Raw genomic sequence first — 27,817 nt, forward strand, 5'->3', positions numbered from 1 at the left:
GTAGTGCACTATGAGTGCAATGTCAGTAACTATTATAATTACAAATAACTGCAAGCAGCCACTTTTTAAAATAGTTGTTTATATCATAAACCCATTTTCGAGCCTCTTCAGGTTCGCCTTCAGATGGTGCATAGGGGGTTACGGGACTATTTCACAGTGTAATGCTGGGCTGCTTTGTAATTAGGATCAGTTTAGTAACTTCCATTGTGACTACCAGTTAGCCATACACCACTCACTTTTCACTTAATATATACCAATTTTCATAAAACTTTGCCAACATCCAGCATCTGCAGCGCAACTGGTACTTGTAACTTGTGCTCTTCACTTAAATATGTAACACACTCTGCTCAGAGACATTACTTTTTTATACTTGCAGTCGGTGTGTGGGCAAATACTTCGATCATTGCTCGCTTTAACACCAATGTCCAAAAATAAAATAGAATGAAATAAAGGTATAACAAATTTCTTGCTGTAGCCATTTTCGGAGCAGCTGTATACAAATAGCCACACTTTTAGTCCGCCCCCTTATTTCAGTGGTCAGCGCGTCTGATGCCATGCAGCGGCCCCAGGTTCGATTCCCGGCCAAGTTGGAGAATTTCTCCTCTCAGGGACTGGGTGTTATGACACCCTCATCATCATTCATCATCACTGACACTCAAGTCGTCCAATGTGGCACGACTTGCAACTCGGCGGTCGAACTTCCTCACTAGGGGAACTCCCGGCCATCAATCCCATACGACCATTTCACTTCATTGTAATATTTCAAATGAAAAACTTCTTTTGCTTATTCAACATTAAGTTTTTTAGTTAACTTCTCTGTCCAGGTGCGTTCTGCCTTATTTACAAGGCATCTTCAGTGGTTGTCCTGAAACATTACACAGTTCTTTCCTTCGGAAAGTATACGAGGTTTTCATTTTGCACGGATTGGTTGTAAACGTAAAGCAGTTCATTGAAGGTTTTCTCTAACATGGTGGAAAGGCACTTAAGGTCAGCGTCCGTTTCATTATTTGTAAGCCCTAATGTTACATATGTCTTACTTTCAAAACGTTCATAGATGTACAGAAAGTAAATACCCTACACTAAACTAACTATACTAATGTCGTCAACGTTTATATAAGTCTGTAAAAGCAGAAACGTTGTATTAACAGATAAATATTGCTCATCTTGCTATGGCTGTCTCGTTGTCTAGGGTGTCGGTTCCTGTTTATGCTTTGCAATTAATAGGTCCAATTTCACTAGAAATCATTGGAACATTGTTGCTTTTTGACACCATTAGTATTTATTCATAAATTCTTGGCACTTTCTGCAACATCACTTGTTAAGTAAACGAATTGTGCAACATTTCAACACAACAAAAAAATTTCATAGTTACTAGTTACATTGACCAATATCGACAATAACTGAAACTATTGTAAAGCGTTTAACGTCTAAAATTTCTGAATGTATTACGACACAGTTTCTGGATCATCATAGAACACTATGTACTTCAAGTGAATTTTATTGTGTCTGCCTTAACTGAAATTGGTTTTCAGGTATAATTTATATAAAGTTTTCTGGAAATAATTATTTATATAAAGATTTCTGCATCTCAAGATTAATAATGACGTCTTTGTATATTTGTCGACAGTAAGGGCAGAAAACTGCAAAATGAAAACAGGAAATTTGTTTGCATTAAAACAAAAGCTTATTAATATTAGTTTCAATGTAAAGTGATTTTTTACTCATTTAAGTTAACAGCTGTGCTTACTAATTTTCATGGTTTGAGATCGATGTTGCTAAATGGATCAACACAAAAAATAAAATTATGTTATCAGAAAAATATTGATTTGATGATCAAATAAATGCAAAATTATCTTTAGATGTGGAATATATAATTTAAGTTTAAAAATTAACTCAAGTCAGGTTGAAATTTATAGGGAATCGAACATTTGAACTGAAATAGGGAGGTTCTGAGAAGGTGAGAGTCATTACAAAGTCAAACGTCTTCCTCTCGTCTTACAAACTGATTCAGCGCTTGCAGTTTTCCTTGTGGTCACTGTTTTCGATTTTTAGAAGCCATGGGCGAGGTGTAGGCCCTCAGTTATAGGAAAGTTTAGGGGCAGCGTACCAGGCCTCCAGTATCCTCAAGCCAAATGCAGGGCTAAGTCATGTGATAGAAGACTTAGGGTCTTTATGTAAGGACTTTGAAAAAGAGGACCATGTAGTGATAGTGTGTGGGGTAAGAAACAGTTTGATCAGGGATGGGTTATATGACATAGGCGGTGACCTGGACAAAATAGCTTCCCTGACTCATGGCACCATTTGTTGACCTGTTCTGGCGTCATAATCAGCAACACCTTGATGGAGATGTGAGGAGAATCAGTGTGGGGCTAGGCATGGCTCTGAGGGCAGCCAACATTGCTCATGTTTCTCTGGTGCCCGTTGGTACTATCAACAGATGGCCTACACCTAAACAGGAGTGGGAAGGGAAGTTTGGTACAGCTAATTCATGAAAATATAGAGGGTGTATCTCGGGCCACATATGGTCAAATAACTGTTGTCATATGTAGGGAAACTAAGTCTTTTTAGGAGAAATCCAGACAGTAGGTTCCCCTGTCTAAAGAACATCTCCAGCACTTAAAGAAATACTGGAACAATCACTCAAAAATATCACACATAGCAGATGTCACAAAGAAAAATAAACAATTGGAAAGAGTACCATGGGAAATTTCACAGACTTAACAATCCTCCATCAAAACATGCAATCAATAAAAAATAGAGCTATTAGAAGTTGAGCTCCAATCTTTGAAGTGCAAAGTAGTTTGTGTTACTGAGTGCTGGTGTTGAGAGACAGAAATCCAACATGTAGTGTTATAATTGTATGAAAGGGCAGACTCTTACTGCAGAACTGCTTCAAGGGATGGAGGATCATGCATTTATATCAGAAATGGAACACAGTTCAAATCAAGACATGCCCTCAGTACAGCAAGTGAAGACAAACACTTTGAAATATCAGCTATTGAATTAGAGGCCTTGATATGACCACTAAATTAATAATTTTGTGAGTGTATCGATCTCCCAGTGGTAGTGTCCGCACTTTTTTTAAATTAATTAACAGAAGTTCTAGATAAAGTCTCAAGTACAAAGCTCAACATAATTCTGTGTGGGGACATTAACATCAGCACTAATACCATAAAAGAATCCAGCAGCACCCTCATAAATATGCTTCAAAGTTTTGGCATGTCTCTAATGGTCAATAGTGCAGCAAGGGTTACTACAGTGACTGCATCAGTAATTGACCATGTAGGCTACAAATATGGACAGGGAAAAATGAGATGTAGCTGTAAAACATCTCAGACTATTAGACCATCTCTGTCAAATAACAACAGTAAAATCAGGCATAGACTTATTCTCTAAACTACAAGCCTACAAACGACATCCATCAGAAATCAAACCAAAAGATTTTTCAGAGGAACTAGCAAAACAAACCTGGGATGAAGTGTATAAGGAAACCAATGTGAATATGAAACTCTCGAAATACTCCACATTATTTAAATTGAGGTCTGAAAAGGCATTTCCAAAAGTATGCATGTCTGTATCAACAACTCACAAAAACAGATGGATAACAGCAGGTGTTAAGAAGTCCTCCCAAAAACTTAAATGCCTCAGTTCCATGAAAAAAGTCCCAATGATCCAGGATGCTTTACTTTCTGTCATAGATAAAAACAGGTCTATAGGATATTGCTGCAAAAATCATTTAATGACAAAATGATATATAATGCAGAGAATAAAAGCAAAGCAGTCTGGGATGTTATAAAAAAGGAAACGAGGAGAGGCAAAATACAGGATAACATGCTGCTGAGTGAGCGGAATAAGCTAATAAATGATCCACAACACTTAGCAAACTATGTAAATGAGCATTTTTCAAGTATAGCAGGGAAGTTAGAGCAAAAATTCCCCACGACAAATATAACACCTGTAAATAATGTTGCACTAAACACAATGATGTTACTTCCAACCAGACAATGAAGTCAATAAAACTATTCGAAAACTAAAAAATAAAAAGTTAGTAGGCTTAGATGAAGTATCAATGTCTGTACTGAAACAATGCGTAGAGATTATACAAGGCCCCTTAACAAATATTATAAATGGATCCTTCACATCAGGGACATTTCCAGAGCAGTTAAAACAGGCAAGAGTTGTACCTTTGCTTCAGAAAGGTAATGCAGAAGAAATAGAAAATTACAAGTCAGTTTGCCTGTTGTCGCCATTCTCAAAAATAATAGAAGCCAATATGGACGACAGATTAATGATTTACCTGAATAAATACAATCTTTTAAGCAAATCACAGTTTGGTTTCCGAAGTGGCAAAAATACGGAGTCAGCCATTGTAAAAATCACAAAGGCTGCACTTGATGCTCATGACAAAGATGAGTGTATCACAGTTATATTTTTGGATCTGTCTAAGGACTTTGATACAGTTGACCACAAGATTCTATTAAATAAATTAGAACCATTAGGAATAGTAGGGGTATATAATGACTGGTTTCAATCTTACCAAGCCGATAGAGTATAAAGAGTACTTAATGTCTTTTCCAAAGCTGTTTCACAGAGGAAGACTGCACTATAGTTCCTTCTCTAGATTGTCGCACAGATGACAAAATGGTAGATATCGAAATAGACGACAGAGGGATGGAGAAACAATTAAAATCGTTCAAAAGAGGAAAAGTCGCTGGACCTGATGGGATACCAGTTCGATTTTACGCAGAGTACGCGAAGGAACTTGCCCCCCTTCTTGCAGCGGTGTATCGTAGTTCTCTAGGAGAGCGTAGCGTTCCAAAGGATTGGAAAAGGGCACAGGTCATCCCCGTTTTCAAGAAGGGACGTCGAACAGATATGCAGATATAGACCTATATCTTTAACGTCGATCAGTTGTAGAATTTTGGAAAACGTATTATGTTCGAGTACAATGACTTTTCTGGAGACTAGAAATCTACTCCGTAGGAATCAGCATGGGTTTCGAAAAAGACGATCGTGTGAAACCCAGCTCGCGCTATTCGTCCACGAGACTCAGAGGGCTATAGACACGGGTTCACAGGTAGATGCCGTGTTTCTAGACTTCCGCAAGGCGTTCGATACAGTTCCCCACAGTCGTTTAATGAACAAAGTAAGAGCATATGGACTATCAGACCAATTGTGTGATTGGATTGAAGAGTTCCTATATAACAGAACGCACCATGTCATTCTCAATGGAGAGAAGTCTTCTGCTGTAAGAGTGATTTCAGGTGTGCCGCAGGGGAGTGTCGTACGACCGTTGCTATTCACGATATACATGAATGACCTTGTGGATAACATTGGAAGTTCACTGAGGCTTTTTATGGATGATGGTGTAGTATATCGAGAGGTTGTAACAATGGAAAATTGTACCGAAATGCAGGAGAATCTGCAACGAATTTACGCATGGTACAGGGAATGGCAATTGAATCTCAATGTAAACAAGTGTAATGTGCTGCGAATACATAGAATCAAAGGTCTTTTATCATTTAGCAACAATATAGCAGGTCAGCAACTGGAAGCAGTTAATTCCATAAATTATCTGGGAGTACGCATTAAGAGTGATTTAAAATGGAATGATCATCTAAAGTTGATCATTGGTAAAGCAGATGCCAGACTGAGATTAATTGGAAGAATCCTAAGGAAGCAGGTTACAGCACACTTGTTTGCCCCCTACTTGAATACTGCTCAACTGTGTGGGCTCCATACCAGATAGGGTTGATAGAATAGACAGAGAAGACCCAACGGCGAGCAGCGTGCTTCGTAACGGGATCATTTAGTAATCGCGAAAGCGAGATAAACTCCAGTGGAAGACTTTACAGGAGAGACGCTCAGTAGCTTGGCATGGGCTTTTGTTGAAGTTTCGAGAACCTTCACCAAGGAGTCAAGCAGTATATTGCTCCCTCCCACGTATATCTCTCGAAGAGACCATGAGGATAAAATCAGAGAGATTAGAGCCCACACAGAGGCATACCGACAATCTTCCTTTCCACGAACAATGCGAGACTGGAATAGAAGGAAGAACCAATAGAGGTACTCAAAGCACCCTCCGCCACACGCATTCAGGTGGCTTGCGGAGAATGGATGTAGATGTAGATGTAGCTGTGGAGTAGAGATAACACATACTTCATATAGATACAAACATTTAGTAAAACACTTATCAGAACCAAAATACATTAATATAGGGGTTCCACAAGGTAGCATATTAGGACCAATACTATTCCTGATATGTATATATCAATGACTTTCCCAGTAGTGTTACTCATGGTGAAAAAATTATCTTCGCTGATGATAGCAATATTGTAGTCACTGAGAAAAAAGGGACAACTCCTTGCAGAAAAAGCAAATGAAGCTCTCAAGGAAATTTATGATTGGTCAATAATCAAAGAAATGACATTGAACATAAAGAAAGCTAATGCCATGAATTTCAGTTTGAAGAGGGAAAATGACAATGTTAAATTAAATGTAGATTACACCTCTCTAGACTCTGTAACAAACGCAAAATTTCAGGGAGTGAATATTGATTCTCAATTGAAGTGGTGTGTACACACAAAGGTACTTACAAACAGAATATCATCAGCATGTTATGCCCTTAGAATCCCGTCAGCAGTGTGTAACAGGAAGTGTCTTTTAGTTGCATACTATTCATATGTACACTCAGTTCTTAGCTATGACATTCTCTTTTGTGGAACAAATGCATAAAATATGACCACAATTTTCAAACTCCAGAAAAGAGCCGTAAGATTAATAAGCAAAAATAGTATTCGAGCTCATTGTAAAGATCTGTTAAAAAAACTGGGGATTTTAACTGCTTCATGTAAACACATTTACCAGTCAGTTGTACACATCGAAAATAACATTGGCAATTACTGCACCAAGAGTTCTGTCCATGACACTGAAACAAGAGTTAGACTCAACTTGCATTTGACAAGAAAAAATTAACATAAAACTCAAAACAGCATTTTCTACCAAGGAATAAAACTGTACAATAAATTACCAAAAGACATAAAAGAAATTGCAAAAATACACTTACTTAGAAAGGCAGCTAAAAAGTAAATGTTATGCAAGACATTTTATACACTGAAGGATTACTTTGATAAAACAGAGTAGTGGTTTGGTAAAAAAATATTATACAAGTAAATAATAATAATGATTCTAAAAATCCATCATTCCACGTAGCACTTTCACATTTTGGATTTTTTCCTTCTTTTTTTTTCTTTTCTAGAAAAACTTAGCCCCAAGCTATGCATTGCACAATACTACACCTCTTCCTCTTTCTGAGCTGAACATCTCGCTCATTATAAAGGGATGCTGACTCATTTTTTCAGGATAGCAAATGGGAAGTTGTGGTACTGAAAATGGCCCAGAGACCATCAGTGAGTGTGAGTTTGTTTGTGTAGTGAGTGAAGTGTTACAAAACAATGTGGGTATAGTGTGTGCAGTGACTGATAGTGATATATGAGTGAACAATGTAGCATTACATTATTTTATAAGTTATTTTAAAAAAAGTATTGTATACCAGGATTAATTCTCATGATTGTTTCTAACTAGAAGTCTGTAAATGTATGTGTAAACGAATTACCTTATTTTAAATTGGTCTAAACTTGTAAATACTTTGATGTCCTACATCCTTGTAAAAAGAGATCTACAGATGAATAAAGCTACTGTTACTGCTAATACAACTACCATTTCCTGGGGCTACAGTGTGACAGTATGATTCGTTTCTGTAAGTGTTGCAGACTTTCATATGTTTTGCTTTCAATTTTTGTTTGTCTGACTATATGTGTGTCGATGTAAGATGTATGTGTGTGTGTGTGTGTGTGTGTGTGTGTGTGTGTGTGTGTGTGTGTGCGTGTGTGAGTGAGTGTGTGTGGATGTGTATCTTTGTCTACTTTATTTTATTGTCTTTTAAATTTTTTTACTAGTTATTATTATTATTTTCTTTTTCATTTTGATTTTTATCTGTATACTTAGCAGAGATATGAGATTTGCGATAATCTGTTGAGATTTCAGTCTACTGTATGAACATTCAATGTAAACAGTGAGTGGTTAGTTACATTCACTTAATCAGTTAGTAGTAGCTTCTTTTCTGCCTTTGTTTTGCACATGTGATAAGTTTATTCTAAGGTTAGGAGGTGTCTAACATTATTTATTCTATTTCCATGCTTTTCTGTCTTGTAGTACGGTTGTCAAATGTTCTGTTGGTTTGTCCTTCATACCTTCGATCACATGTGTTTTACTGTAGTTGGTATATTCCTGGTTCATGGTAAACGTTTGTATTTTTTGTTGTTTTTCGAAAGTGTTTTCGTACTGAACTGTCTATTCTGAATTCTATGTACATACCTTGTCAGTTGCAAATGTTCGTTATTTTACTTGTCAGTTTTTGCATGTGTTTCATTGTCTACCAATTTGAATCTTTTTCCCTATTTTCATGTATTCTTTGGGTCACTGACGTTCTGTTGCTGTGTGTTCTTGTTCATGTGGTGTTTTGCTCTGCTATTGTCCTTGGCTGTGTATGTATTGTATTTATTAACTGTATTTGTTGTTTAATCTTCTGTGCAGAAGCAATCAGCACTCAGGTACATGCTTCGTAGACTCAACACAATACCACTCAGCACAGAAAACTACCAGAAAGAACTAGACGTCATCACGCAAATGGCAACAAACAATGGGTGCAATAGCAAAGTAAACAATGAATAAAGTCAATCAATGCTGTACATACTTATAACTAAATAAAAATATTTATATCGTCCTGTAGTAAAACATTAGGCCATTAGGCATCGTCAAAAGTAAAAGCCCAGTAGCAACCAAGCACTGTCATACATAAAAATCGTCTTAGAACACCTCATGGTGGTGTGTTACACTTTCAAGGTGCATTTGTAATCCTAATGCAGCCGCTTTCACCTAGTACAGATAGTACATTCATGCAACGCATATGTCACAGACCCCAACGATGCTAGTGTCTTTTATAAAATCTATAAACATTATATTTCAATTCTAGTAAGTTCTAAAACCTAGTACTAAATCCATATTGCAACTTATGCATCCATAAAAAATGGTCAACAGGAAACATAAAACCCATCGCTCCTAAATCAAATAAGTTGATTGCTGCTTGTCAAGTAGGACACCGCTAAAGTGAGCCCAGAAATGCCCCTTGGACACTTATGCCTTCTCTTTTAACGCGCTGACACGTACCTTTCTGTCACGAGAGACAGCGTTTTAGGACTCCGTGCCTGAACAGGAAAGTCAAGTCATGAGGACAAAGGAAGGAAGTGGATTGTTTAAGGTCTATGCGATGTCGAGCACGTTAGACTAGGAGACCTAACCTCACTGCGTTGCTCTGAATCTTCCAAGAGACATTTAGCTGGCGAAACCATAGTTGAGGCTCAATCTGGATGTCCATTCCTTTATTTTAAACCAGCTCCTCCCGAATACAAACCCATTGACGTGTTCACCACTGCGCCAATTCGCTCGAGAACAATATTTGATATCAGAGTCGAAACGATGAACTCCAAAGTTTTGAAACTTCTTGGCACATTAAAACTGTGTGCCGGACAGGATTTTGAAAGTTGGACCTTTGCCTGTTGCTGGCAAGTGCCCTGCACACTGATCTAGCCAAGTACGACTTACATCACTACACAGCCCTACTTCCACCATTACCGTTCTGGAACCGCGGTTTGTCAATTATTTGCGTCGGAGTATGTAGTAAAATCTGTTCCAGAAAGTGTTTAAGATCTTTCACCTGACGTGGGTCACTAAACACACTGGATGATGGCAGTAAACTTCCAGCATCTGTGCTACGAAGAAGAATTCGTGTGATGTGTTTCGCTCGCGGGCTGTAAAAACAGTAATGTGGAGCCGTACGCTTATTTCAGCGGACACATCCAACACCCGGCCGTGTGTGTGTTTTACTGCCGTCCCACGGGAACGCGCCACACCGTGAATGATATATACAGCTGTCCAAACACCTTCCTGGTAAATCCGCAGGTGATTTTTTTCACAGTAAACAATTTCAAGACACTCATTCCGTCATGCAGTTTCCTTCTAGATGAAGCAATGCACCTGCAGGTGTCTAGACTGTAACTTTAAGAATTCTATCTTTAGTCAAATAACACGGTATATTTGCGCGGAACGTCACACCGTACAACCGTTTTACTGGAGGAAATTACAGTTAGCTATGAAGACAGTAAAGTGTGGCTATGTGATTATGCAGTGTAAATAAATGTATATTGCTTAGTATATTTAGTAAATAACACAGAACATACATGTCATCACTACTAACTTTTAGTATCCTGCCGTGGAACACTTGATAGTATGCCGCAATTTGTTAAAAAGTGCTTATGGTAGTATTTCTGGGATGTGTGATATTTCGCGTAAAGAATTAAGGCCAATAATGCGATCCTTAAGCAGAACACGAAAAGCTATTTTACTGAAGTTTCAGGTGTCTCATTTAACATGTAGTATTTTTAGAAGTCCTGAAACACATATCGTGTGAACTTCTGACTTACGGAGAGACATTAGTGTCTATTAATGCTGGTGGCAGAGCCAACGACAGTTTAAAACAAGACGAAGAACCCGCTACACATGACCTAGAGAAATAATATGTTTATGAGAGAGTGCCTTTCCTTCAATCATTATTTACTACTGACAGTGGCTTGTGTCAATGCAATTAAGCATGAAAAAATAACATAAATAATTCGACTGCTTTACAAAGCCGTACAAATAATACAATTCCGTAAATCAAATCCTAACGTAATTTACATGAATTTGTAATATACGATAGATACGAAATTTCATCGTTACTAGATCTACATCCGAGTCAGTCCACGAACATTTAAGCTTTCTCTCGCACGTCCAATGGAGAACTAAATGTAAAAATAAACCGACAAACTAACTGAAACCACACCTAAGGAAGTTTTTCCGCTTGTAAATACCAGTATTCCTCGAATTCGGGCCTGAAGCGTAATATTTCTGAAATAGCGAAGCTAGCGAAGCATTTTTATGCTCTAGAATAAAATCCATTGTGAATGAACTACTTGCCGTGTTCGGAATAAAAGTCGTAGTACCTGGAAACGACGATAAGTCGTTGACGTCCTACGCCAGTTGTCGGCAAACTCTAATCATAACAGCCAAATATCAGAAACACAGCTACTGAAATTTCTTTTGAGAACCAGTTTTTTTTAACTTGAAAATGTAGTACATTATTTTTTAATTAGTTAAGGTACTTCTAGGCTAGACATTCTAAAAATGTCCTCAGTGTGAATGAAATCCTTTCGCAGAGGTCGACACTTTGCAACACTGCCCTCAACACTCATGTTGTATAAACGTTTCGTCCATCCTCTGCATCTACAAACCATTTCAACATACCTCATCTTCTTTCACTCCACAACGCTGTATGAAATTAATTTCATAAATTTTAAATAAAGTCTTAAGTCAAAATTAACTTAATAAATATTAAATAAAATTTTAAATCAGAGTTGAACTTAAGGTACGTTGAATAAAATTTGATATCATACTTAACACTCGTATCATTTACTGATAACATTAATTTGCAAGGTATACATAAAATTAAATCATGACACTGACTGACGAAAATGAATGTCAAAATTGTCTTTCGATCTCCTTGGAAAGTTTGGGTAAGTTAGGTTTGTATAGTATTTTTAATTTTACCCACGTTTCGAGGTTCTCATCAATAGGGCGACGTCTGTATTTACTCTTCGTAAGATTCATGCTTGAAAACCATTGTTGGTATGAATATATTTTGATCCAAATAGGGAAAGACAGCAAACTCTAACTTCTTCAGCTGATTCTGAGTCAAAAATAACATTCTAGGTGTTAAAAACTAACACTTCTTCGCTTCAGCATACTCTTCGTTTAGTGAAAAAAATACGAGCTTACGGAATATCGGACCAGGTTTGTGATTGGATTCAGGATTTCCTAGAAGAAAGAACACAACATGTCATTCTTAACGGTTCAAAATCTGCAGATGTAGAGGTAATTTCGGGAGTACCGCAGGGAAGCGTGATAGGACCTTTATTGTTTACAATATACATAAATGACTTAGTTGAGAACATCGGTAGCTCCGTGAGGCTATTTGCAGATGACACGGTTGTCTACAAGAAAGTAGCAACATCAGAAGACTCGTACGTACTCCAGGAGGACCTGCAGAGGATTAATGCATGGTGCGACAGCTGGCAGCTTTCCCTAAACGTAGATAAATGTAATATAATGCGCATACATAGGGGCAGAAATCCATTCCAGTACGATTATGCCATAGGTGGTAAATCATTGGAAGCAGTAACGACCGTAAAATACTTAGGAGTTACTATCCGGAGCGATCTGAAGTGAAATGATCACATAAAACAAATAGTGGGAAAAGCAGGCGCCAGGTTGAGATTCATAGGAAGAATTCTAAGAAAATGTGACTCATCGACGAAAGAAGTAGCTTACAAAACGCTTGTTCGTCCGATTCTTGAGTATTGCTCATCAGTATGGGACCCTTACCAGGTTGGATTAATAGAAGAGATAGACATGATCCAGCGAAAAGCAGCGCGATTCGTCATGGGGACATTTAGTCAGCGCGAGAGCGTTACGGAGATGCTGAACAAGCTCCAGTGGCGGACACTTCAAGAAAGGCGTTACGCAATACGGAGAGGTTTATTATCGAAATTACGAGAGAGCACATTCCGGGAAGAGATGGGCAACATATTACTACCGCCCACATATATCTCGCGTAATGATCACAACGAAAAGATCCGAGAAATTAGAGCAAATACGGAGACTTACAAGCAGTCTTTCTTCCCACGCACAATTCGTGAATGGAACAGGGAAGGGGGGATCAGATAGTGGTACAATAAGTACCCTCCGCCACACATCGTAAGGTGGCTCGCGGAGTATAGATGTAGATGTAGATAAAGACGCACCAGTTAAACGTATAAAAATAAAAAAAGGAAACTAGTCAGATCTACAACTATCTTTCTTTGTTCCATCAGGTGCTGGAAGGTTTCTTGGGAATGGCAGCCCATTCTTTCCGGGCTGCTGCACTGATGAGAGAAATCGATGTCGGTCGGTGAGGCCTGGCACGAAGACGGCGTTCCAAAACACCCGAAAGACGTTTGTGGGATTCAGGTCAGGACTCTGTGCAGGTTAGTCCATTACAGGTATGTTATTGTCATGTAACCACTGCGCCACAGGCTGTGCATTATGAGCAGGTGCTCGATAGTGTTGAAAGATGCGATCGCCGTCCCCGAATTGTTCTTCAACAGTGGGGAACAAGAAGGTGCTTAAAACATCAATGTAGGCCTGTACTATGATAGTGCCACGCAAAATAACAAGGGGTGCAAGCCCCTTCCATGAAAAATACCACCACACCATAACACCATCACCTCCGAATTTTACTGTTGGTACTACACAAGCTGGCAGATGACGTTCACCGGGCATTGCAACACCCACACCCTGCCATCCGATCGCCACATTGTGTACCGTGATTCGTCACTCCAGACAACGTTTTTACACTGTTCAATCGTCCAATGTTTACGATCCTTACACGAAGCGAGCCGTCATTTGGCATTTACCTGCGTAATGTGTGGCTTATGAATAGCCACTCGACCATGAAATCCAAGTTTTCTCACCACCTGCCTAATTGTCATAGTACTTGCAGTGGATCCTGATGCAATTTGGAATTACTGTGTGATGGTCTGCATAGATGTCTGCCTATTACGCATTACGACCTTCTTCAACTGTCGGCGGTCTCTGTCAGTCAACAGACGGGGTCGACCTGTATGATTTTGTGCTGTACGTGTCCCTTCACGTTTCCACTTCACTATCATATCGGAAACAGTGGACCTAGGGATGTTTAGGAGTGTGGAAATCTCGCGTACTGACGTATGACGCAAGTGATATCCAATCACTTGACCGCATTCCAAGTCCGTGAGTTCCCCGTAACGCCCCATTTTGCTCTCTCACGATGTCTAATGACTACTAAGGTCGCTGATATGGAGTACCTGGCAGCAGGCGGCAGCAAAATGCACCTAACATGAAAAACGTATGTTTTTGTGGGTGTCCGGATACTGTTGGTCACATAGTGTATTACTCAAGTTTATACAAGGGCGTTCAATAAGTAAGGAAACACATTTTTTTCAGTAAGGAGGTTGGTTTTATTCAGGGTTCCAATACACCGTATTATTCCTCATTTCGTTGGCTACAAAAAACTATTTTTTAACATCATTTCCGTTCAATGCGATGGCCCTTACGTGACCTTCCTGGGAGGGCCTTTAGACCCTCTTGGTACTAGTCCACTGGTCGAGGTCGGAGCCGACATCTTGCTGTATCAGTAACCTCCCAGTCTTCCAGGTACTGCTTCTCGCGGAGTGCAGTCATCATTGAACCAGTCGGATCGAAGCTGGAAGGTGTGAGATCCGGACTGTAGTGTGGATGAGGAAAATACTCCAATGAAGTATTGTGGGCTCCTCGCGGTTTCGCAGGCTTGTGTGAAGCCTTGCGTTGTACTGGAGAACGAGTAGTTCGTTTGTATTCGTCAATCACCTCGAGTGAGAGTGTCCGCACGTTCAAACATTACAGGAGTCACACTGTGTGCGGCCGGCCGGCATTCGGGAGACCGGACAGCTTTGCTCGAGATTGTGTCGATGATGACACACGCCTCCCCCAACGACACACTGTGCTTTGGTCCACTGTCAGGTCTCTGTAGACATTTTGCAAGCGCCTACGAATATCTGCGACGCTCTGGTTTTCCGTCAAAAGAAACTCAATGACAGCTCTCTGCTTGGAACGCATCTTCATTGCAGACGTCACTTTGAAGGCTATTTATAGCGCCGCCACCTATCGGAACTTCATAAGGCTATAGGGGCTGATGTGGGAATATTCCACTATGTCCAACAACAAATTCCGCATTTTTTCAACCGAAATTGGACGAGAAAAAATGTGTTGCATTACTTATTGCACGTCCCTTGTATTTCTTTGTCACTCTCAACTTGTGTTTCAGTTATTTCCGACTCAGAATTATTACTAAATCACTTTCAAAATGATTCTTTGTTAGTTCATTGAAACATAATATTTTTATTCTTTCGTCAGATCGCACGCTGTTTTCCACACATCACGAGCAACTGTTCCTCGAACTGCCTCATTTCCTGTCTATTCCAGCACGTCAAAAATTCTCACGCGCCATATTTCGAAGCATTATCCACCCCCGCTTTCGAAGGCATAAGCAGCAAAAGCATTACTGGTGGCAGTGACTGCACGTGATTTGAGTACCCTACACCTCCGTCTGAAGCCATTTATTTAAAATAGAATCTCGCAGACTGAAGAACGACTTCGGTACATTGACCATGAAGTTCAATTGCACTGCTTTTTCGTTGAAGAGCCACACTCAAGAGAACAAAGAGCCACATGTGACTCGCTAACCGTGTTTTGTCGACCACTGTCCTTGGTGAATGTAAATTGCACCAGGGAGCGATTGCCAACCAACATTTTATCACTGCCTAACTCCGACTATATAAATCAAACGTAACAGACTATCGTCTACAGAACAATTCATCGAACAGAAAGTATTGTTGATCGACCTGGCTAAGAATCCATCCTCGGTTGGCATTGTCTCCATTCAGGGTGAAAGTCTTACCGACGAAGGACTGGTTGTTTCTTCCTAAGATCCTAGCTTCCCCGGATCTTAATACTATTGAACAGCATCTGCGGGACCAGCTTAATAGGCGTGTTCGTTGTATAAGTTGTCCACTAAGCGCAGTAGACTGCTGTGAGTAATATATTACATCGCTTCCAACCTGTCTGCTTACCAAATGTCCTTCTGCAAATTGTGATGACTCTCATTGTGCTCGCAACAATGACCCATGAGTGAAGGCTCAAAAAATGGCTCTGAGCACTATGGGACTTAACATCGATGGTCATCAGTCCCCTAGAACTTAGAACTACTTAAACCTAACTAACCTAAGGACAGCACACAACACCCAGCCATCACGAGGCAGAGAAAATCCCTGACCCCGCCGGGAATCGAACCCGGGAACCCGTGCGTGGGAAGCGAGAACGCTACCGCACGACCACGAGATGCGGGCTTAAGTGAAGGCGGTTCTGGAAATAGAGAAATGTGGTTCAAGACGCTATTTAGAGCCGACTCGACGAACTGCTTTCCCAAACAACTGCGCAAAGATGTCCAACTTCAGTGTAAACTTACGTTGGTGATTTCATTGCCATGGGCTGGAAGAAGTTTCTCGCCGAAACGGAGAAAGAAAATTCTCGTCCCTTTGCTTCCTTGCTATATTTTCTAGCAATATACACTGCTGGCCATTAAAATTTCTACACCACGAAGATGACGTACTACAGAAGCTAAATTTAACCGACAGGAAGAAGATGCTGTGATATGCAAATGATTAGCTTTTCAGAGCATTCACACAAGGTTGCCTCCGGTGGCGACACCTACATGACATGAGGAAAGTTTCCAACCGATTTCTCATACACAAACAGCAGTTGACCGGCGTTGCCTTGCGAAACGTTGTTGTGATGCCTCGTGTAAGGAGGAGAAATGCGTACCATCACGTTTCCGACTTTGATAAAGATCAGATTGTAGCCCATCACGATTGCGGTTTGTCGTATCGCGACATTGCTGCTCGCGTTGGTCGAAATCCAATGACTGTTAGCAGAATATGGAATCGGTGGGTTCAGGAGGGTAATACGGAACGCCGTGCTGGACCCCAACGGCCTCGTATCACTAGCAGTCGAGATGACAGGCATCTTATCCGCATGGCAGTAACGGATCGTGCTGCCACTTCTCGATCCCTGAGTCAACAGATGGGGACGTTTACAAGACAACAACTATCTGCACGAACAGTTCGACGGCGTTTGCAGCAGCATGGACTATCAGCTCGGAGACCATGGCTGCGGTTACTCTTGACGCTGCATCACAGACAGGGGCGCCTGCGATGGTGTATTCAACGACGAACCTGGGTGCACGAATGGCAAAACGTCATCTTTTCTGATGAATCCAGGCTCTGTTTACAGCATCATGATGGTCGCATCCGTGTTTGGCGACATCTACCATTGGAAGTGTGGTGTCACCGCCAGACACCACACTTGCTAGGTGGTAGCCTTTAAATCGGCCGCGGTCCGGTAGTATACGTCGGACCCGCGTGTCGCCACTGTCAGTGATTGCAGACCGAGCGCCGCCACACGGCAGGTCTAAAGAGACGTCCTAGCACTCGCCCCAGTTGTATAGACAACTTTGCTAGCGATGCTACACTGACAAATACGCTCTCATTTGCCGAGACGATAGTTAGCATAGCCTTCAGCTACGTCATTTGCTACGACCTAGCAAGGCGCCATTACCAGTTTATATTGAGATTATAATTATGTATCATCAAGAGCGATGTTCTCCAATTGTGGATTAAAATTAAGTATTCCAGAAGCTATGTACTATTTTTGGCTACTATAATTCCTTGTCATTTTCCAGACCTCACGCCAGTCTGCGTGAGCTTAAACGCGTGCATTTCGGCCTCCTCTAGCAACACGGTGTTGGCTATTCTGGCAACACATCAGGAAGCGTGTATTCGGCATCGCCATACTGGCGTATCACCCGGCGTGGTGGTATGGGGTGCCATTGGTTACACGTCTCGGTCACCTCTTGTTCGTATTGACGGCACTTTGAACTGTGGACGTTACATTTCAGATGTGTTACGACCCGTGGCTGTACCCTTGATTCGATTCCTGCGAAACCCTACATTTCAGCAGGATAATGCACGACCGCATGTTGCAGGTCATGTACGGGCCATTCTGGATACAGATAATGTTCGACTGCTGTCCTGGCCAGCACATTCTCCAGATATCTCACCAATTGAAAAGATCTGGTCAATGGTGGCCGAGCAACTGGCTCGTCACAATACGCCAGTCACCCCCCTTGATGAAATGTGGTATCGTGTTGAAGCTGCATGGGCATCTGTGCCAGTACACGCCATCCAAGCTCTGTTTGACTCAATGCCCAGGCGTATCAAGGCCGTTATTAGGGCCAGAGGTGGTTGTTCTGGTACTGATTTCTCAGGATCGATGCACCCAAATTGCGTGAAAATGTAATCACATGTCAGTTCCAGTACAATATATCTGCCCAATGAATAACCGTATACCATCTGCATTTCTTCTTGGTGTAGCAATTTTAATGCCCAGTAGCGTAATATAAATGTATCTAATGCATCGACTGCGTAATATCGGGATTGTAGTGCCGACACTGAGACCACTTCCCACAGACGGCCATTTCTGCTCCAGAACGCCATGTGCAAGATCTATGGGATGGGGTGTATCAGTACCGCGGCGAGCTCAGTGAAAAAGTAAACTGTTATGGCATGATTGGTTAGGATACCCCGATGGGTGGGTTTTGTCAGCTGCCTGAATTGGAAAGGTGTTTTCTATCCTTCGCAACCGTAGGCATCTTTCCTTCAGGTGGTGTGAGCGGTGCGTATTGCAGTGTAACAGTTCGATGTAGGTGACTGTAATGGGTGCATGTCTATGCGGTGTCGTGTATGTGTTGAATGATGATGGGAGAAGGAAGAGGGTAAACCCGGTGACGGCACATAACTTACTCCTCTCGAACAGCACCAAGGAGGTCGCCGACCGTAATATCATCCGACGGATTGATCACCCTCAATAATGTCGCGTGCCTTCACTTCACAAGAAACTGCAGACAGATATGGAATTTAATACAGGACATTGGCGCAAAGACTGATAATTAAGGACTTTACGTCACCACGATTCCTTTCCCCCCCCCCCCCCTCCCTGCCGTAAAGATGACGCGAGAATTGACAATAGCGCGCTGCACACCTGCACTGTCACCTACTCAAGTACTCGTCACATCCGACGGCGCTTAACTCCAGTGATCTAACAGGAACCAGTGTATCAATCTCTGCAAGGCCTGTGGACAAAAAAGAAAAAAAAATGGTTCAAATGGCTCTAAACACTATGGGACTTAACATCTGAGGTCATCAGTCCTCTAGACTTACAACTACTTAAACCTAACTAACCTAAGGATATCTCACACATCCATGCCCGACGCAGGATTCGAACCTGCGACCGTAGCAGCGCGGTTCCGGACTGAAGCGCCTAGAACCGCTCGGCCACAGCGGTAGAGTCCCAGTGCTTAATCAATAACCACATTCTTTGTCACTCGTTGCTTCCACACATGAGGTCGATGACTGTGTCCCGTAGACGGCAGTGGCTAGTGGGCTGTGTGTGAGTACGCCGAGGCTGCAAAACGCTGTCCAGAGCATAGCACTGCAGCTGTCGAGCATGGCCTTGATGAATGCAAGACTGGAGTCAGCTGGACAGTACACTGCCTAGCTCTTGAACCAGTATTTTCGCATTCTACTGTAGGCAGCCCCAGGCGGCCGGTGTTGAACCCCTGGACCTTTGGAGACCAGCTGGCGTGTCAAACAATACCACCCAGGGGATGACCTCATCACAGAGGTACCAGTTCGAAACCTGGAACCATCAGGTCTAGCTGTCGGGTCGTAGACCAGTGGCTTTGATTCGGTGATGGTCCAGCTCGAAGCGACTGCAGTTGCTTAACCAACTGACCGTTCTCTGGCGCGGAGACAGCGGAAGTCGAAAGCCCAATACAATTGCTGGTAATAGCTGCACAAGGAGCGTTTATACTCACTCAATCCGGGTGTGTTGTGACAGGAGACCACTTCACGTAGCGTAGTCAGCCACGAAAACTGGAAATTTGTGGTAAGTTCTTGTGGGACCAAACTATTGAGGTCATCGGTCCCTAAGCTTACACACTACTTAATCCACCTTAAAATAACTTACGCTAAGGACAACACACACCCGTGCCCGAGGGAGGACTCGAACCTCCGACACGGGGAGCCGCGCGAACCGTGACAAGACGCCTGAGACCACTCGGCTTCCCCGCGCGGCTACCTACGAAAGAAAATCACTATGCTATAATGTGTAGTAATTCAGTCCAGCCCTAGAATACAGAGCTACGCTACCGAATGCTTGCCAGCATTATTATAACGCCCAATTGCAGAATTTTGTATGTAGCCGGCCTGCATACGTCTCTACTAACTGCTAAGGCTTTACTTATGCCAGTACTGCAACAATTGGTAGGAATTAATATTGTGACTTTTACGTAGGTGTCAGAGAGTGTTTAACATACGAGGGGTGTTCAATAAGTAATACAAAACATTCTTTTCCTCCACTAATCTAGGTTGAAAAAAAGCAAAATTTGTTGTGGGACATGACGGAATATTCCCGCTTCAATTCCTGCAATTTCATGAGGTTCCCATTGGTGGCTGCGCTGTACGTGGCCTTCAAAATGGCCTCTGTAACGGAGGTGCGTTCCAAACAGAGAGCTGTCATTGCGTATCCTACGACAGGAAACCACAGCATACAGACGTTTATAGGCGCTTGCGGAAAGTCTACGGAGACCTGGAAGTGAATAAAAGCAACGTGAGTCGTTGGACGTGGCGTCTGTCCTCATTGCAACAACGTCGCGCTCACCTGTCCGATCTTCAGGCTGCCGACCGGCCGCACACAACTGTGGCTCCTGCACTTTTGGAACGTGTGGGCACTCACATTCCAAGTGACCCACGGATCACAACCAAGTACCTTGCTGTACAAATGGGCGTCTCTGTTGGTAACACTGACACACTCGTACACCATTTGGGATACTCAAAGGTGTATGCTCACTGGGGTCCTCACTGCTTACCGCAAGACCACAAAGAGCAACGAAGTATCGTCTGTGCGGAATTGTTTGCTCGCTACGAGGTTCATCGTGACACTTTTTTGTCGACCATGTTCACAGGTGATGCAACATGACTTCAGCGTTTCGAACCGGGAAAAAACAGCAGTTCACAGAGTTGCGCCTCGCCACCTTTCCTCTAAAGAAAAAGTTCAAAGCCGCACTCTCAGCCGGTAAATTCATGGTGGTGCTCTTCTCTGAAAGGGTTATTCTGTTTGATGTCCTCTGTCATGGTGCAACGTTCACCTCTGAAGTGTACTGGCCTACCCTCAGGAAATTGAAGAAACGACTTCAGCGTGTTTGTCACCACAAAAATGAAAACGAACTTCTTCTCCATGACAACGCAAGGCCTCGTGAAAGTCTGTTTTCCCTCATCCGTTCTAAAGCCCGGATCTCGCACCTTCCAAATTCCATCTGTTTGGCCCAATGAAGGCTACACTCCGCGCAAGCAGTACGTGGATAACGGGGAGCTTTGTGATGCCGTAGGGCGTTGGCTTCGCATTCGATGAATAGGGTGGTACCATGCGGTCATACAGGCTCTCACAATATCATGGATTAACGCCATAGCACTGAACGGAGATTATGTTGAAAAACAGGTTTTTGTAGTCTAAGGAGTGGAGAACATAATAGTGTATTGGAATCCTCAGCAAAACCAACCCGCTTTCAGAAAAAAGTGTTGCGTTACTTGTTGAATTCCATTTGTAAATTACGTTCAATACAGGGTTATTACAAATGATTGAAGCGATTTCACAGCTCTACAATAACTTTATTATTTGAGATATTTTCACAATGCTTTGCACACACATACAAAAACTCAAAAAGTTTTTTTAGGCATTCACAGATGTTCGATATGTGCCCCTTTAGTGATTCGGCAGACATCAAGCCCTTAATCAAGTTCCTCCCACACTCGGCGCAGCATGTCTCCATCAATGAGTTCGAAAGCATCGTTGATGCGAGCTCGCAGTTCTGGCACGTTTCTTGGTAGAGGAGGTTTAAACACTGAATCTTTCACATAACCCCACAGAAAGAAATCGCATGGGGTTAAGTCGGGAGAGCGTGGAGGCCATGACATGAATTGCTGATCATGATCTCCACCACGACCGATCCATCGGTTTTCCAATCTCCTGTTTAAGAAATGCCGAACATCATGATGGAAGTGCGGTGGAGCACTATCCTGTTGAAAGACGAAGTCGGCGCTGTCGTTCTCCAGTTGTGGCATCAGCCAATTTTCCAGCATGTCCAGATACACGTGTCCTGTAACGTTTTTTTCGCAGAAGAAAAAAGGGGCCGTAAACTTTAAACCATGAGATTGCACAAAGCACGTTAACTTTTGGTGAATTGCGAATTTGCTGCACGAATGCGTGAGGATTCTCGACCGCCCAGATTCGCACATTGTGTCTGTTCACTTCACCATTAAGAAAAAATGTTGCTTCATCACCGAACGCATCCTCTTCCATGAGCTGTTGCAACCGCGCCGAAAATTCAAAGTGTTCGACTTTGTCATCGGGTGTCAGGGCTTGTAGCAATTGTAAACGGTAAGGCTTCTGCTTTAGCCTTTTCCGTAAGATTTTACAAACCGTCGGCTGTGGTACGTTTAGCTCCATGCTTGCTTTATTCGTCGACTACCGCGGGCTACGAGTGAAACTTGCCCGCACGCGTTCAACCGTTTCTTCGCTCACTGCAGGCCGACCCGTTGATTTCCCCTTACAGAGGCATCCAGAAGCTTTAAAATGCGCATACCATCGCCGAATGGAATTAGCAGTTGGTGAATCTTTGTTGAACTTCGTCCTGAAGTGTCGTTGCACTGTTATGACTGACTGATGTGAGTGCATTTCAAGCACGACATACGCTTTCTCGGCTCCTGTCGCCATTTTGTCTCACTGCGCTCTCGAGCGCTCTGGCGGCAGAAATATGAAGTGCGGCTTCAGCCGAACAAAACTTTATGAGTTTTTCTACGTATCTGTAGTGTGTCGTGACCATATGTCAATGAATGGAGCTACAGTGAATTTATGAAATCGCTTCAATCATTTGTAATAGCCCTGTATGTTTGGCTTAAGACGCTTACAGAAGTGTCGTGTCAGTCATGTTGGTAAATACAGGAGGAGAAAAAGAACAAAAAGGGAAACCTCCTCTAACAAATCAGGCGCGTAGAATCGTAACCGCACTGGAAAATCTTATAACTACATTAAAAAATCTTACCATAAATTCTTTGTACCGATCGAATCATGAAGGCCTGCCAAAAACTAAAAATCATCTAGGTATAAATACTGAAAGTAAGGCCTGGTAACTTAGATTGGTTCAAATGGTTCAAATGGCTCTGAGCACTATGCGACTTAACATCTGAGGTCATCAGTACCCTAGAACTTAGAACTACTTAAACCTAACTAATCCAAGGACATCACACACGTCCATGCCCGAGGCAGAATTCGAAACTGCGACCGTAGCGGTCACGCGGTTCCAGACTGAAGCGCCTAGAACCGCTCGGCCACACCAGCTACCTTACTTAGATTGAGATATGAAGTGCCAGCATTATGTCATATGCATTAAGAAACTGCTGATATTACGCTTGCTGATTGCGAACTGGATGTAAAAGGCGATGTAGTCACGTACCAGCAGTAAACAAACAGACCCAAATGCAACATATGGAGGCCACCAAACGACAAGACACGCTTCTAACAGCAAGGTGTCGACACATGCGAAAAAAAGACCACAGATCTGAAGTTCATGTGAGCTGTAATGTGGATTAATGATGTCACATTGGCACCAAATGTCACCACAATTCTGCCCAGCGCCATTATAAATATGTCACAGGATGGGAAGGCCTTACCCACATCAGACCCCTTCTTTTGACAAATGAGGACACGACTGCGACGCGCTGCGTCGAAATCACGTGGCTTTCTCATGGGTGACAGAGGAAAACATTACAGATATTACGCCGCTAAGAATCGACATGATAAGTCTCAGGGGGTTGCATAAAGAGTCTCAATGAGAACATCTCTTTTCCTACACATTTCTAGATCGGAAACGACAGTTCGAAGTGCGATGAGCAACAGGAAGAGGTTCTTCACAACCTTTGACATTGCTGACGCCCTCAGACTTATTAGCCCTTCTCTAAGAGCTGCATCTCCATTGAACGAGATCGCATCCCTTTGGCATGGAGCTCGATCACAGTTTTTGCTCTCGTGTACAGGATGGTACCACTAGTTACCGTTAAAAACCATTCGACGGTATTTGAACATGATCCGAAGGAGCAAAGAGTACTTATGCTTCTTCATCCCTCCTGTTCTCTGTCCTCCTGTGGCGTGATCACGTGAGAGTGCAACATAAACATGTGTGTGATTAAAACAGCAGATGGTTTCTTCAAAGTCCCCCTCCCCACTTCGGCAACACCCTTAGCGACACCCACGCAACTTTGTTGAGCACGTTAGAAATATACCTTCATAAATTTCAACCTCAAATCTGCCTGGCGGCTGTATAAAGCACCTGAGGATTAGGCAACCTCTTCGACACCCCTCGGATAATGTTTACTTACATTCAGCGCTAGAGTAGCGTGGTTGGAATGGAAGAAGTCATTCTGTTCGAGATACTTCAGAACATTTCATCTCAGAGTGTGTTCTAAGATTCTACACCAAATAGATGTCAAGGGTACTGGGCGGTTGTTTAGTGGATCAATTTCGCTGCTCCTCTTATAGATGGGTGTGATCTGTGCTTTCTTCCAGTCACTGAACACAGCTTCTTGTTTGCAGGATCTACAACACATTATGGTTAAAAGAGGGCTAAATCAGCTGGAAATTCGGTTTAAAATCTGATAGGTCATCCATTAGGACCTGCAGCTTCGCTGAATTTTAACGACATCAGCTGGCATTCATGTCCACAGGTAAAATTCTCCAGCCCTTAGAGTAACAGGTTCCAATCACAAACCGCTTGGTTGGATTACGGAAAGACGACCCATATATCCGAATATACAAAGCCCCTGTCCCTCCGATACTAGAATCGGGCTCTGACGTCTACACTAGCCAAAAGGATGAGCCTGCGGGTGTGGCCATGGAATGACTAGTTATAGTTTGTCTACCATGACTGAACTCAAACCAACCGTTATTCAGCAACAGTTTCCTTACATCTATTCAGACTTCTCTGACTACCAGCCGCGTCAGGTGGTAAAAATCGCACCAGCTTTCAACCGAGCTCTCCTTTACGAAGTTGCGCTGTTGATTGTGGCTTGATCTCTTCCTTGCCAAACGTGGTAAGTTTATCGTCCCGCATCCGTCGCACCTGCCTCAGCCTCGCGAGGGCCTGTTCCCAGGCTGTGCTGACCTGTAAACCGTCGTCCTTATTCGTGGTGTTTTCAGATATTTTTATTTATACAGCTTCTTTTATAAATCCTTCATCCTTATACTGGCAGATGTTTCGTTGAGTAGAATTTGGTGTCGAATTTCTAAAGAGTGTTCTGCCACGGCTGATTTTTCAGGATAGTGTAGATGTAAGCGCCTCTTGAGTTCCATCCGGTGTTTTGCCACAGTGCGTACTGTTTGGCCGACGCAGTATCAGCCACATGTTATCTTGCACACTCTAGGCATTCTATACCTAGGTTGGGCTTCACAGAACTCGTGAGCTGTCGCATTTTTGCTGGGGGCCTAAACACCGATGAAATGTTATATCTCTTTAGGAGACGACTAATCTTTCCCGACACGTGCCACAAAAGGCAAACAACGCAAGTTTCTTGCTCTCTTCTGCGGTGCTGTTTTTCCTGTACATCTCACCATAAATGGCCTATGATACCTGGTGGTGATTGTAACCATTTTTCCGGAAGGCTTTTCGGAAATGGTTTAGTTTTACTGACAACTTTTCAACGTCTGAGACGACTTCTGCACAACGGAGGCCGGTGGTTAAAACTCAACGTTTTTGCGCCGGTTAGTGGAAGCTGAGAGCGTTCAGATACCGAACAGAGTGTGTAGGTTTCCCGTAGACGTTTTCCGGCGGACAAGGACGTCGTGGTAGAGCAGTGCGCCAGCCGTATCTACTTATATTGTAAACCAGATGTGGTCGTGAATGCTGTTCAGGTGTTCTATGAATTCTCCCAGGTTCTCATTTCCTGGGGCCAGTTGTCACAGAAGTAACGATAAAAGCAACTTGGTTTTGTTGGACCCGTGTCCAAGCAAAGGCCTTCAGATACCTCCAAAAAGGTTGGCTATGTATGGAAGTAGCGGACTTCAAGAGGGCGGGACTGATGTAGCACGAAGACATTACCATATTTACTATGAAATGAATACCCATAGCTGCATATTGATATAAATCAACGGGGACAACAGAAAATGTGTGCCCCAATCGGGATTCGATCCCGAGAACTCCTGATTACATGGCAAACGCTCTATCCATCTGAGCCACTGAGGACACAGAGGATAGTCCGACTGCAGGGACTTATCTCTGGCACATCTTCCGTGAGACCCACACACGCAACTTATTGTCCCGCACTATGTTCATAGGGCCTCTGCCCATTATACTCATTACTCGCGGCTTTACTGCCGATTCCCGTAAGAGTTTGGGCACAGTTCGTGCATCCGCACAGAAGGAGATGGTCAAATGGCCGGTGAGCCTTCAATATGTACACTACTGGCCATTAAAATTGCTACACCACGAAGATTACGTGCTACAGACGCGAAACTTAACCTACAGGAAGAACATGCTGTGATATGCAAATGATTAGCTTCTCAGAGCATTCACACAAGAATAGCGCCGGTGGTGACACCTACAACGTGCTGACATGAGGAAAGTTTCCAACCGATTTCTCATACACCAACAGCAGTTGACCGGCATTGCCTGGTGAAACGTTGTTGTGATGCCTCGTGTAAGGAGGAGAAATGCGTACCATCACGTTTCCGACTTTGATAATGGTCGGATTGTAGCCTATCGCGATTGCGGTTTATCGTATCGCGACATTGCTGCTCGCAGTTGGTCGAGATCCGATGACTGTTAGCAGAATACGGAATCGGTGGGTTCAGGAGGGTAATACGGTTGGTTGGTTGGTTGTTTGGGGAAGGAGACCAGACAGCGTGGTCATCGGTCTCATCGGATTAGGGAAGGATGGGGAAGGAAGTCGGTCGTGCCCTTTCAGAGGAACCATCCCGGCATTTGCCTGGAGCGATTTAGGGAAATCACGGAAAACCTGATTCAGGATGGCCGGACGCGGGATTGAACCGTCGTCCTCCCGAATGCGAATCCAGTGTCTAACCACTGCGCCACCTCGCTCGGTGGGTAATACGGAACGCCATGCTGGATACCAACGGCCTCGTATCACAAACAGTCGAGATGACAGGCATCTTATCCGCACGGCTGTAACGGATCGTGCAGCCACGTCTCAGATGGGGACGTTTGCAAGAGAACAACCATCTGCACGAACAGTTCAACGACGTTTGCAGCAGCATGGACTATCAGCTCGGAAACCATGGCTGCGGTTACCCTTGACGCTGCATCACAGACAGGTGCGCCTGCGATAGTGTATTCAACGACGAACCTGGGTGCACGAATGGCAAAACGTCATTTTTTCGGATGAATCCTGGTTCTGTTTACAGCATCATGACGGTCGTAACCGTATTTGGCGACATCGCGGTGAACACACATTGGAAGCGTGTATTCGTCATCGCCATACTGGCGTATCTCCCGGCGTGATGGTACGGGGTGCAATTGGTTACACGTCTCGGTCACCTCTTGTTCGCATTGATGAGACTTTGAACAGTGAACGCTATATTTCAGATGTGTTACGACCCGTGGCTCTACCCTTCATTCGATCCCTGTGAAACCATTCATTTGAGCACGGTAATGCACGACCGCATGTTGCAGGTCCTGTAGGGTCTTTCTGGATACAGAAAATGTTCGACTGCTGCCCTAGCCAGCACATTCTCCAAATCTCTCACCAACTGAAGACGTCTGGTCAATGGTGGTCGAGCAACTGGCTCGTCACAATACGTCAGTCACTACTCTTGATGAACTGTGGTATCGTGTCGAAGCTGCATGCACCTGTACACGCCAACCAAG

Source organism: Schistocerca americana, chromosome 2, assembly GCF_021461395.2.
Source record: "Schistocerca americana isolate TAMUIC-IGC-003095 chromosome 2, iqSchAmer2.1, whole genome shotgun sequence".
NCBI lineage: Eukaryota > Metazoa > Arthropoda > Insecta > Orthoptera > Acrididae > Schistocerca > Schistocerca americana.